The sequence below is a fragment of the Poromitra crassiceps genome (genome assembly GCF_964638095.1).
Source record: "Poromitra crassiceps genome assembly, chromosome: 2".
Classification (NCBI taxonomy): domain Eukaryota; kingdom Metazoa; phylum Chordata; class Actinopteri; order Beryciformes; family Melamphaidae; genus Poromitra; species Poromitra crassiceps.
This window is the reverse complement of record NC_139624.1, coordinates 22,711,982-22,722,546: the sequence shown is the minus strand read 5'-3', so window position 1 is coordinate 22,722,546 and position 10,565 is coordinate 22,711,982.

Here is a 10,565-nt window from a genome sequence, read left to right as displayed (position 1 = left end):
TCTTCTTCGCGTTCTTTGGCAGATTGCAATCCAACTATAAAGAAGCATACCGCCACACCGCCACCTACTGTACCGGAGTATGCAATACAGGATAATTTTTTTCTTACATCAGTCTATGAAAGAAATAGCCTGACTCCGCCAGATGGGGGCGGCATTGTTCCACAAACAGCCAACCCATGAGCCACCCGACCTCCAGGGAGCGTTAGATAACATGTGTGTCTTGTCTATGACGATAGATCTATAATGTGCAGAGCCTGTCCAGCCAATGACGGCTTGAGACTGGCTGCCACAGCTGTCAATCATCCATTTTTATCCCTTTTTACATGTCAAATAACTACTTAAAAGCACACTGATCAGAAAAATGACCACTTGCACAGGCATTAGCATGATAATGACTATCTAAAATGATACAAACCACCTTTGGAAAAAAATTATCTGACGTATAGCTACTGTGATTATTTCGGTTGTGATTTTCCCATCCACTAACATGGGGAGGCGGGCCTTTGCTGCCTCTGTTAAGAAACTGTTACTCCGTTATCTTATGCCTTAGTCACCATTTCCTGTTGATTCAAGATTCAAGATTCAAGATTCAAGATTCAAGATTCAAGATTCAAGATTTTTATTGTCACTCCATGGTACAAGTATCACGTGTGAAATTCTTGTGCTGTGGACTCCGTTTACAACATAGTGCAAATAGTACAAATATAACAAATATAACAGGGCATATGGGTGCAAAAACAACAAGAGACACAACAAGCATAAGGCAGTATAGTGATAAGACAAGTCAGAGACAGTGGCATATTCACTGCACATAGGTGCACGTGTCGGGTGCATACTTTAGACGTGCTTAAACATTTTAAATTCTGCGTATTTGACATACAGGTGCAAATAACATATTCCTTATTAAACATACAATTAAACTCTGCATTTTAAATTCGGCGTATTTGACATACAGGTGCAAATAGCATATTCCTTATTAAACATACAATTAAACGTTAGACATACGTAGTGGTAGCAGCTACAGTACGGTACAGTGCGGCTACTACACTATTTGTGTATGTTAAGGAGTCTCGTGGCCTGCGGGAAGAAACTGTTCCTCAAGCGATTTGTGCGTGCTTTCGGAACCCTGTATCTTCTCCCTGAGGGTAGCAGGGAGAACAGGCTGTTGTGGGGATGGTTTGTGTCTTTGATGATCTTCAGGGACCTCCTGAGGCACCGCTGTTTATACAGTTCATGCAGATCTGGCAACTCACATTCTGTTACGTGCTGTGCCGCACGTCTCACTCTCCGTAGCGCCCTGCGGTCCATGGTGGTACAGTTCCCGTACCAGGTGGTGAAGCCGCCAGTCAGCAGGCTTTCAATGGTGCCTCTGTAGAAGTCCCTGAGGATTTCTTTCCTTAGCCCGAATTTCTTCAGGCGCTTGAGTCCGTGTATTCGCTGTTGGGCCTTTTTGACGACAGTGGCGGTGTGGCCGGCCCAAGTCAGGTCCTGGTGGATATTGACTCCCAGGTACTTGAAGCTGTCCACCCTTTCCACCACTGTGCCGTTGATGGTGATTGGGGGGTGTGCGCCCCCCCCCCTCCTGTAGTCTACAATGATCTCCTTGGTCTTGGAGACGTTCAGAGAGAGGTGGTTGTCCTGGCACCATTGTTCCAGGGCCCCCACCTCCTCTCTGTAGGCCGTCTCGTCGCTCCCCGAGATCAGCCCCACGACTGCTGTGTCGTCTGCAAACTTCACGATGGTGTTAGAGGTTTGAGTCGCCACGCAGTCGTGGGTGTAGAGGTCATACCAGAAGGGGCTGGAGACGCACCCCTGGGGCGCTCCTATGCTGATGGTCAGTGGGGAGGAGGTGAGGTTGCCCACCCTCACCACCTGGCGGCGGTCTGTCAGGAAATCCAGGATCCAGTCGCACATTGCTGTGTTAAGTCCCAGGTCCTTGAGCTTGCATACCAGCCTGGAGGGTACTATGGTGTTGAATGCTGAGCTGTAGTCCACGAACAGCATTCTTACGTAAGTGTCCTTCCCCTCCAGGTGGGACAGGGCGGTGTGGAGCACGTGTGCTACTGCATCCGCTGTGCTCCTGTTGGGCCGGTATGCGAATTGTAGCGGGTCGTGGTCCGGGGGGAGTGTGGGGCGGATCTTTGATATGACCAGCTTTTCAAAGCACTTGCTGGCTATTGGTGTGAGGGCTATTGGGCGCCAGTCGTTGAGGCTGGTCACTTTCTGCTGCTTGGGAATGGGGATGATTGTCGCTGCTTTGAAGCGACAAAGCCCCAAAGCAAGCCAAAGCAAGAATAAAACTGACCATAGTCAGGTTTACATTACCATGACACATTTTCCTGGTTCCCACCTCTACATTGCTAGACGCAGACACCAGTGCTTTAGTTGCGGCCATTTCCAGCTGCAGGGTGAAACCAGATGCTAAACTGTACGATCAAATTGTCCTCTGGAACAGAAGAGAGAAACCTTCTCGTCATCAGAGGCCATGATGCTACAGTGTTGGACTCGTTTATCCGTCATTAATAAGGAACTGCTTGGATCACTCAAGCTATACTAATTGGGAACTAGAACGGGCTAAATTTGCTGAAGCAAATTTGATTGTGCTTGCTCCCGCGTGACGCTCCGCCCCCCTTGCACCGCCCCTGCCTTACACTCCACCCTCCCATCCAGTATAAATACAGCCTCAATCGGCACTGTGTAGCTCAGACGTGTTTAGGCGGTTGCAAGGGTGTATTAACTGGTTGCTAGGGTGTGTTTGGCTGATCGCTATAGGGCGTTCGTAGATCATTGCTAGGGTGTACTAATTAGTTTTGGGGGGGAAATGGGCGGGCCTTTGTGAGTACAAGCGGGAGGAGCCAAGGAAACCAGGGCAGAAAGAATTTTGATCATATAAGCTACGGTTCCAAACTTACGAACCAAAACGTAAAGAGGGCAGCTATAGCGCCAACGTGAGGTTAATCTGTATAATTGTTTAGGCCAGAGTAGAAGAGTACTCTATGAACCTATGTACACAATTTGGGAACAGTCGCTCTTACGGTTTGTGAGATACAGCTACTGAATGCTGCTATAGCGCCCCCTATAGGCGAAATGACACAATTTTATTTTTATCAGCTCAGAGTACATATGTGCATACCTGGACCAAGTTTGGTTCGGATCGGACAATGTGGTCCGGAGTTATGGCGGTTTTTGTGAAGTAGGCCCCACCCACCCCTGCCCCCTACAGGCCAAATTACACTTTCTTTTCTGAAATCAGCTCAGAAGTGTCAAGTGTCAATACAAGAAGGAAGGCTGGCCATAATTCCAATGAATCAGCACTTCCTGCCTTCAAAATAAACCAATTTAGGAGGTACAGGTACTGAATGCTGCTATAGCGCCCCCTACAGGCGAAATGACACAATATTTGTCCTATAGGCTCAGAGTACATCCGTCCACACCTGTACCAAGTTTGGTTAGCATCGGACGATCTTTGTGAAATAGGCCCCACCCACATAAATTTGGAAGTCGATTATATCGCAACGGTGCGGAATTTCAAAAAAACGCAAAATAAGTTTTGTGCGGGACAGTCCACACACGCTCTGTGATGTGGTTTGGTGAAGATGGGGCAAAATTTGAAGGAGAAATAGCGAAAAAACGCTTTTCGACAAAATTCAAAATGGCGGAAAATCTAGTTAGACGGAAATGGGCGGGCCTATATCAGCAGATGCGGAATGACCCAAGGAATCCAGGGAAAAAAGAATTTTGAATGTAGCCCTTACGGTTCAAAAGTTATGGACCAAAACGTAAGGATGGCTGTTATAGCGCCACCATCTGGTCAAATAGTGTAATTTTCCCGCACAGAGTAAAAGGTGACTCTGTAAACCTACCTACAAAGTTTGGTAATGGCAGGTCATACGGTGTCTGAGCTAGAGCTAATTTAATGCCAACGATTTCGAAACCCCATTCAAGTGAATGGGGAAAAAATCGTACCCACCCCCGCCCCCTACAGGCCAAATGACACTTTCTTTTCTGAAATCAGCTCAGAAGTGTCAAGTGTCAATACAAGAAGGAAGGCTGGCCATAATTCCAATGAATCAGCACTTCCTGCCGCCCTTCAAAATAAACCAATTTAGAAGGTACAGGTACTGAATGCTGCTATAGCGCCCCCTAGAGGCGAAATGACACAATATTTGTCCTATAGGCTCAGAGTACATTCGTCCACACCTGTACCAAGTTTGGTTAGCATCGGACGATCTTTGTGAAATAGGCCCCACCCACAGAACTTTGGAGGTCGATTATATCGCAACGGTGCGGAATTTCAAAAAAACGCAAAATAAGTTTTGTGCGGGACAGTCCACACGCGCTCTGTGATGTGGTTTGGTGAAGATGGGGCAAAATTTGAAGGAGAAATAGCGGAAAAACGCTTTTCGACAAAATTCAAAATGGCGGAAAATCTAGTTAGACGGAAATGGGCGGGGCCTATATCAGCAGATGCGGAATGACCCAAGGAATCCAGGGAAAAAATAATTTTGAATGTAGCCCTTACGGTTCAAAAGTTATGGACCAAAACGTAAGGACGGCTGTTATAGCGACACCATCTGGTCAAATAGTGTAATTTTCCCGCACAGAGTAAAAGGTGACTCTGTAAAGCTACCTACAAAGTTTGGTAATGGCAGGTCATACGGTGTCTGAGCTAGAGCTAATTTAATGCCAACGATTTCAAAACCCCATTCAAGTGAATGGGAAAAAAAATCGTACGTTAACGCCAATATCGCGAAAACCGGCGAACAAAACCCTTAGCAATCCAAATGCACACGATTCCTCAATGAGCCGCACGTTTTGATGTCTCCCATGTCTGTGTAGTGTGAAAACTGTAGGAGAAATGGCGAAGCAAACTTTTGGATAGAAGAAAAATAATAATATTAAGTATGAGAGATTCTAAGATTGTGCTTGCCTATCTGCAAGCACAATAATTAGACATTTTCCTGCTTCTCACTTGTGCAGTTGTATAAATACCACCATTTGATGTCAGCACAGCGAGTCATTAGCATTGTGACCTCCAGCAGGGGGAGCTTCACATTGACAGCAAATGGGGACAAACAGTCATTTATTATTCCAGAAACACAGACTACAGAGCTACTAAGAAATACTGACGTTTGAATCAGAGTGGAAGTCAATCGTAGACGCACACAAACGCCATGTGTTTATTCAAAGAAAACCCAGTTCTATATTTCTAACACAAGAAGACAAGCAGCATTTCCATCGTTTGCCAAGCTGGAGCAAACTTTAATGCAGCTAAACTTGAATCTTGAATCTTGAATCTTGAGCTACTTCATTAAAATATGATTAATTTCAATCTGTTTTGGTAAAGCAAATCTGTTAACCTCAAACAAATGATGTCATCGTGATATCCCCAGAGATCTCTGTGTTGTTTATTTATGCCATGCCACTACTTTAGCCTGGTGTCCAGCCCCTATTATATGACTCTGTGGTTTTCAGCACTGTTCAAATTTGCATGGTGATTAATAAGGGTCTGTTCCATTGTCTGCACGCAAACCTATCCACTGGTAGTTATTTTAGACAGAATTATGAATTGCCTTTGGAATTCAAACAGTGCTGAAAAGTGTGATTCATAGGTGCTGGACACACCAGACTAACAGCACTTTAAAACAGAGTCAAGATATATTTTTCAGAAAGAACATCTTGCCCACATGTCCTGTTAGCTTGCTTGTTAATGTATTACACTCCTACAGCACAAACACACATTTCATTCCATTTTATTTCCACACATTTATGTGCCTGGTAATTATATGTAAAAGCATTGGAAAATGGCTCAAAACATAAATTATCCTCATTTCCTTACCCAGCTCTTCTAAAGCAGTAATGGCGTCAAATAGCTGCATAGAAGTAAGAGTTTCAGATCTTCCATCATCACATCTTCACCTCCTCCATTACTGATGGTACTAGGAGGCTACTCTGTGTGTTTGTGTTTGTGTCCCATTCATCCTCAGTGACTTTGTTGTCTCCTAAGAGACATGCTTGATGAGATAAGCTTTGTTATATTCACTCTCTCTGTCTGTCACTTGCATTGCAGCACCTCTGTGAACCTTTGAATCAGTTCAGCAGCTCATCAATCTCCCACAAATGCTTTGACCTGTGGACAAATTCACATCGTTGTTTATGGACTAGCGGAATAGCCGTCCCTGTGTGGCCATTTAGTCAGGCCTCGCTCACAGAGGTGACACGCAGAGGCCTCTCCTCTCTCTGGTTCAAACTATGCTCACCTGTGTGCTCCTCCACTGCTGAGGTACTCCGGAGCTCTCCATGGTGCTGAACCTCTGTTCACTTATTTTGGCCACTAATTAGCCATTTTTGCCCCTTTAACAGAGGTGGAAAGAGTACTGACAAATCCTACTCAAGTGCAAGTATTGTTACTTTAGTGAAAATGAACTCAAGTAGTAGTCCAGGAAATTACTCAAGTAAGAGTAAAAAAGTAGCCTATTTAACACATTCAGTGCCACGGGGTTTGCCAAAAGGTTGCTATAAAGTGCCACATAGGCTCCAATGCATTTTAAAACAGTCATATAATTTCTTTAATAATTACTATGTAAACACTGAACACGCACAAATAACGATGAGACTCTCTTCTATCACCTGCAAAAAAAAGTTTATTGATCCCATTTTCCGTTCTTTAGTTATGAGCCGGAGAAGATAGCTTGATTTGACCAAAAACAGCCATTTTTTTCTAGAAACCTGAGATATTCAGCCTTTTGTGAAAGGAAGCATTTCAAGCACATCATTGACTCATTGCTAATATTTTCTGATGTAATGACACCTCAAAAATAATTTCCTTCAATAAAAGAGTGAAAACAAAGGAATTTTGTTTGGCCAAATAATATTTTTTAGCTGCAACCAGCAGCGCTGGCCCCTGCGTGCGCAGACCCTACACCTTCTTGCTGGTCTTGATTTACTGCTGGTGGGCATCAGATAGCCTATTCTAGCTTGTTTGCTCTCTGTGCATCGAGCCTGCTGCAGCTGCCTGGGTCTGTTGTATGCTGTAGTGCCCTGCGTGCCCCACCCCCCCCCTCCTCCTCCCCCCCCGTTGTGGGAGGAGTGTCTCTCTGGGCTCTGCTGTGAGTGCGTTTGCTCTGCGTGTGCTCTGCACTGAAAAGTCCGCTACATCCAGCTTTTTTACAGCCGCGTGTATTTGTCACCAGCTCCCATGCTTCCAGTTGAGAATAATAACAACTCCACATGCGGATGGGCTGTAGCAGCGGACACGGAGGTGCTCAATTGTGACAGCAGATTGGCTGCTGCAGGCACAGCCTAACGTTATGCTTCAATGAAGCAGCTGCATACGGACGGATGCGATGCGATTTCCTTTTCCCCAACGACTTCTTCTGTGTGTTTTACTCCACGTTCTCTCATCTGGAGAGCGCTGTCGCCACCTAAGGGTTCTGTAAAATAGGTTAGACACATTCAATAGCTCTCATATTGTAAGAGGCGATGTAAGAGGCTTAGATCGACACCCCCCCGTCAAAAAAACAATTTGGAGTTATTGACGCCATTTGGCGTCGCTGGCAGCCTACGGTAAATTTCTCTTGACGCCATATGGCGTCGCTGGCACTCAATGTGTTAAAAGTGCTCATTTGCGTTACTTTAAAAATGTTTTATATTTGAATTATTTACCCTCATACATTTCACACATCCAGCACATGTTAGCAGTGTTAGCTAAGCTGTCCCTGTCTCTGTCTGTCTTGTCTTTCATTTTCTTTCCTTTGACCGGTGCCTGGCTGGCTGTAAAGAGAGGCATTCGGGGTGCAGCGGAGCCGCCTCTGCTGTTTACGGTAGTTTGTTGTCAGTGGTGGCGGGGGACACTGACGTGTATGGCAGGGAAGCGGTGTGTGTGTATGTGTGTGTGTGTGTGTGTGCGCGCCTCGCTTTGGCATATAAATTCGGAGGAGTGGCTTGCTTGGCAGGGCGGCAAAGCGACCAATCAAATGAGTTCAGGGCATGGTTTAATCTAAACTGGGTTGCCAAAAGTATATACACTTCCTGGCAGGCTTACGAGCTCAGATATTGGTTTGCCTGTCTGTTCCTGATGGTTTGATCAGAGAGCCGTCTGCCATAAAGTCCTACAAACCTCACCTGCAAATCTCTGGAAGACAGCCTACGGTTCCTCAGTGATGTAAGGGTGATGGGGTGTTGTCTTCTCGAGATGCCTGTCGGTTTCACAGAACTTGGCCTCCTGACAATGACTAAAGTGACGTTTTTATGGACGTTTGGATGATTTTTAGCCATATTTAGATGAATATCTAATTTTAAATTAACATTAGGATTATACTGTAGTGATGTAATTATTCAGTATTTTTCCTTTTCTCACTCACTTGGTGACCTGCTCTCCCTTTAGGTCATTTTACAATTACACTACAACAGACAGCAACACAGGCAGAAACACTGAACTTATTATTATTATTATTATTATTATTATTATCACTTCGAAACACAGTGCAAAACTTGTCATCTCAACACAAAAATAAAATAACAATAACTGTTTACGATTATAGCAGCAGCCAATGACAGTGAGTGCAGTAAAGAGTCCAGGTCTGTCTGTCTCTCAGGTGTAATAATCCCACAATGATCACGGCTTTAACAAGTGTCACAGGCTGTGAAAACAGTGTAAAGTGGGCTCTCTGTAACTTGATCCCTGGGTCTGTCTGTCTCAGGTGTAATAATCCCACAACAATCACGGCTTTAACAAGCATCACAGGCTGTGTAAACAGTGTAAAGTGGGCTCTAAGGGTCAGGGGCAGTTGCCCCCTCAGATTAAAAAAAAAAAATTTTTTTAGGGGGACCAAATTTTAAGGGGGACAAAATGTCCCCATGTCCCCCTTGTTCCGGCGCCAGTGTTTCAGCCCCTTTGACCTTTGTACCAATCCATTTCACTATGTCGCTCATGCTGATTAGTGTAGCGCTCGCTATCTCTCTCTCTCTCTCTCTCTCTCTCTCTCTCTCTCTCTCTCACACACACACACACACACACACACGCGTGAAGTGTTGACGTACTGTAATTTCAATCAGGTAGATTACTTGGCTCACGCGCAGTTTCATTCATACTTCTCTCTATCCAATCACAGTTATGCACACTGTCCCACGCTATCAATAGCTAATCAGTGCAAGCCATCTCCTTGCTTCCCTTTGCTGCTGGCTGAACCAATCATCCAGGCGGTTGAGAAGTATTTCAAGTTCACGTCTCTTACTGTGTGGTTTCGCTACTCACCAATATGTTGCTGTCACTCCCCCTAGTAGATTGTTTTGCCCCACCTCCTCCACCTGCCACCAAAAAGCCGTGCACAGAGGGCTCTTTAACAATCCCTTTCTGCAGATAACGTCTGCAGAACCCCGGCCCAGTGTCATTGTTGAATGTTTACTATTGACAGCACAGTCAGAAACAAGCACAGTTTGCCCCGGGAGACAACAGACTTGCGCCTGTCACACTGCCTTCACTGCAGGTCAGGGGCTGATTGGAAATGCAATCACAGACACAGCCTGCTGACTGAGGCTGATTACATGATCTTCTCAAAAGAGCAATCAAACATGGCGGGCAGAGAGACAGGAGCAGGTGAGTCTCGTAGCTCGGATGTTGTCAATGCCGGGCAGAAAAAAACACTCGGCAGGAATACTGAGGTTCAAAGTGAGTCCAACGTTTTTCAGTGGTTTGCTATGACAGAATAAAGACTGAAGAGAGAGTGACAGCATGAGCCTGATGTGAATGCTGCTGTTACACTGGATGTATAGCAGCTAGGCCCTGCCAGAGCACTGAGAGGCCACGCCTTCATGGTTTTGTCAATGTTAAACCTGTTTAGAGTTGGGCCTGATGGAGGAGGAGGGTGGGAGACTCAGACCACCTTAATGGTCAATGGTAAGATTATGCACTTACGCTACTTCAATGTGATTACTCTTTACTGACATGGTCAGTAAAGAGTCAGTTCATACGTATCCACCTTATTTCTAGCTGCCATGATGCCTTACATGAACTATGGGTGCTTCTTCCGGTGTAATCCTCCCAGCCCCCTCCCCCTCCCCGTTACGTTGCTGACACAGACACAACATACTGTGTAGCCCGTCTGTAAACGATAGCTGGAGGCAAAAATCTTGCTTGGCGATAAATATCCCGAGTGGTTCAAAGAGCAACAGAAATAGCGGATGCGATAGACACAATTATTACATTCCCTCAAATAAGTCGTCAAACGTTTTTTTCAAAGACTTTCCAGGGAAGAAACTTGATCCCTGTAGGGACATTTGGTCGTTGAACTTGCAGCAGCAAAATAGTAACGGCACAGGTTTACCTTTGATGGTTTTGTATTAATATTTTAAAATGGACCCCAGGAAGACTAGTCTGTCGCTCGTGCATCGACTAATGGGGATCCACAATAAACAATGTAATTAATTCCTCCGATTGGACAGCAGGATTATTAATGCAGTTCGTATTTAAAGTGTAACTTACCCCCAAAACACTTTTTTTCAGCTTTTAACCAATATACTGTATATGACTTTGGTGGTGTGTGAAGAATTCTGGTAAAAATTTC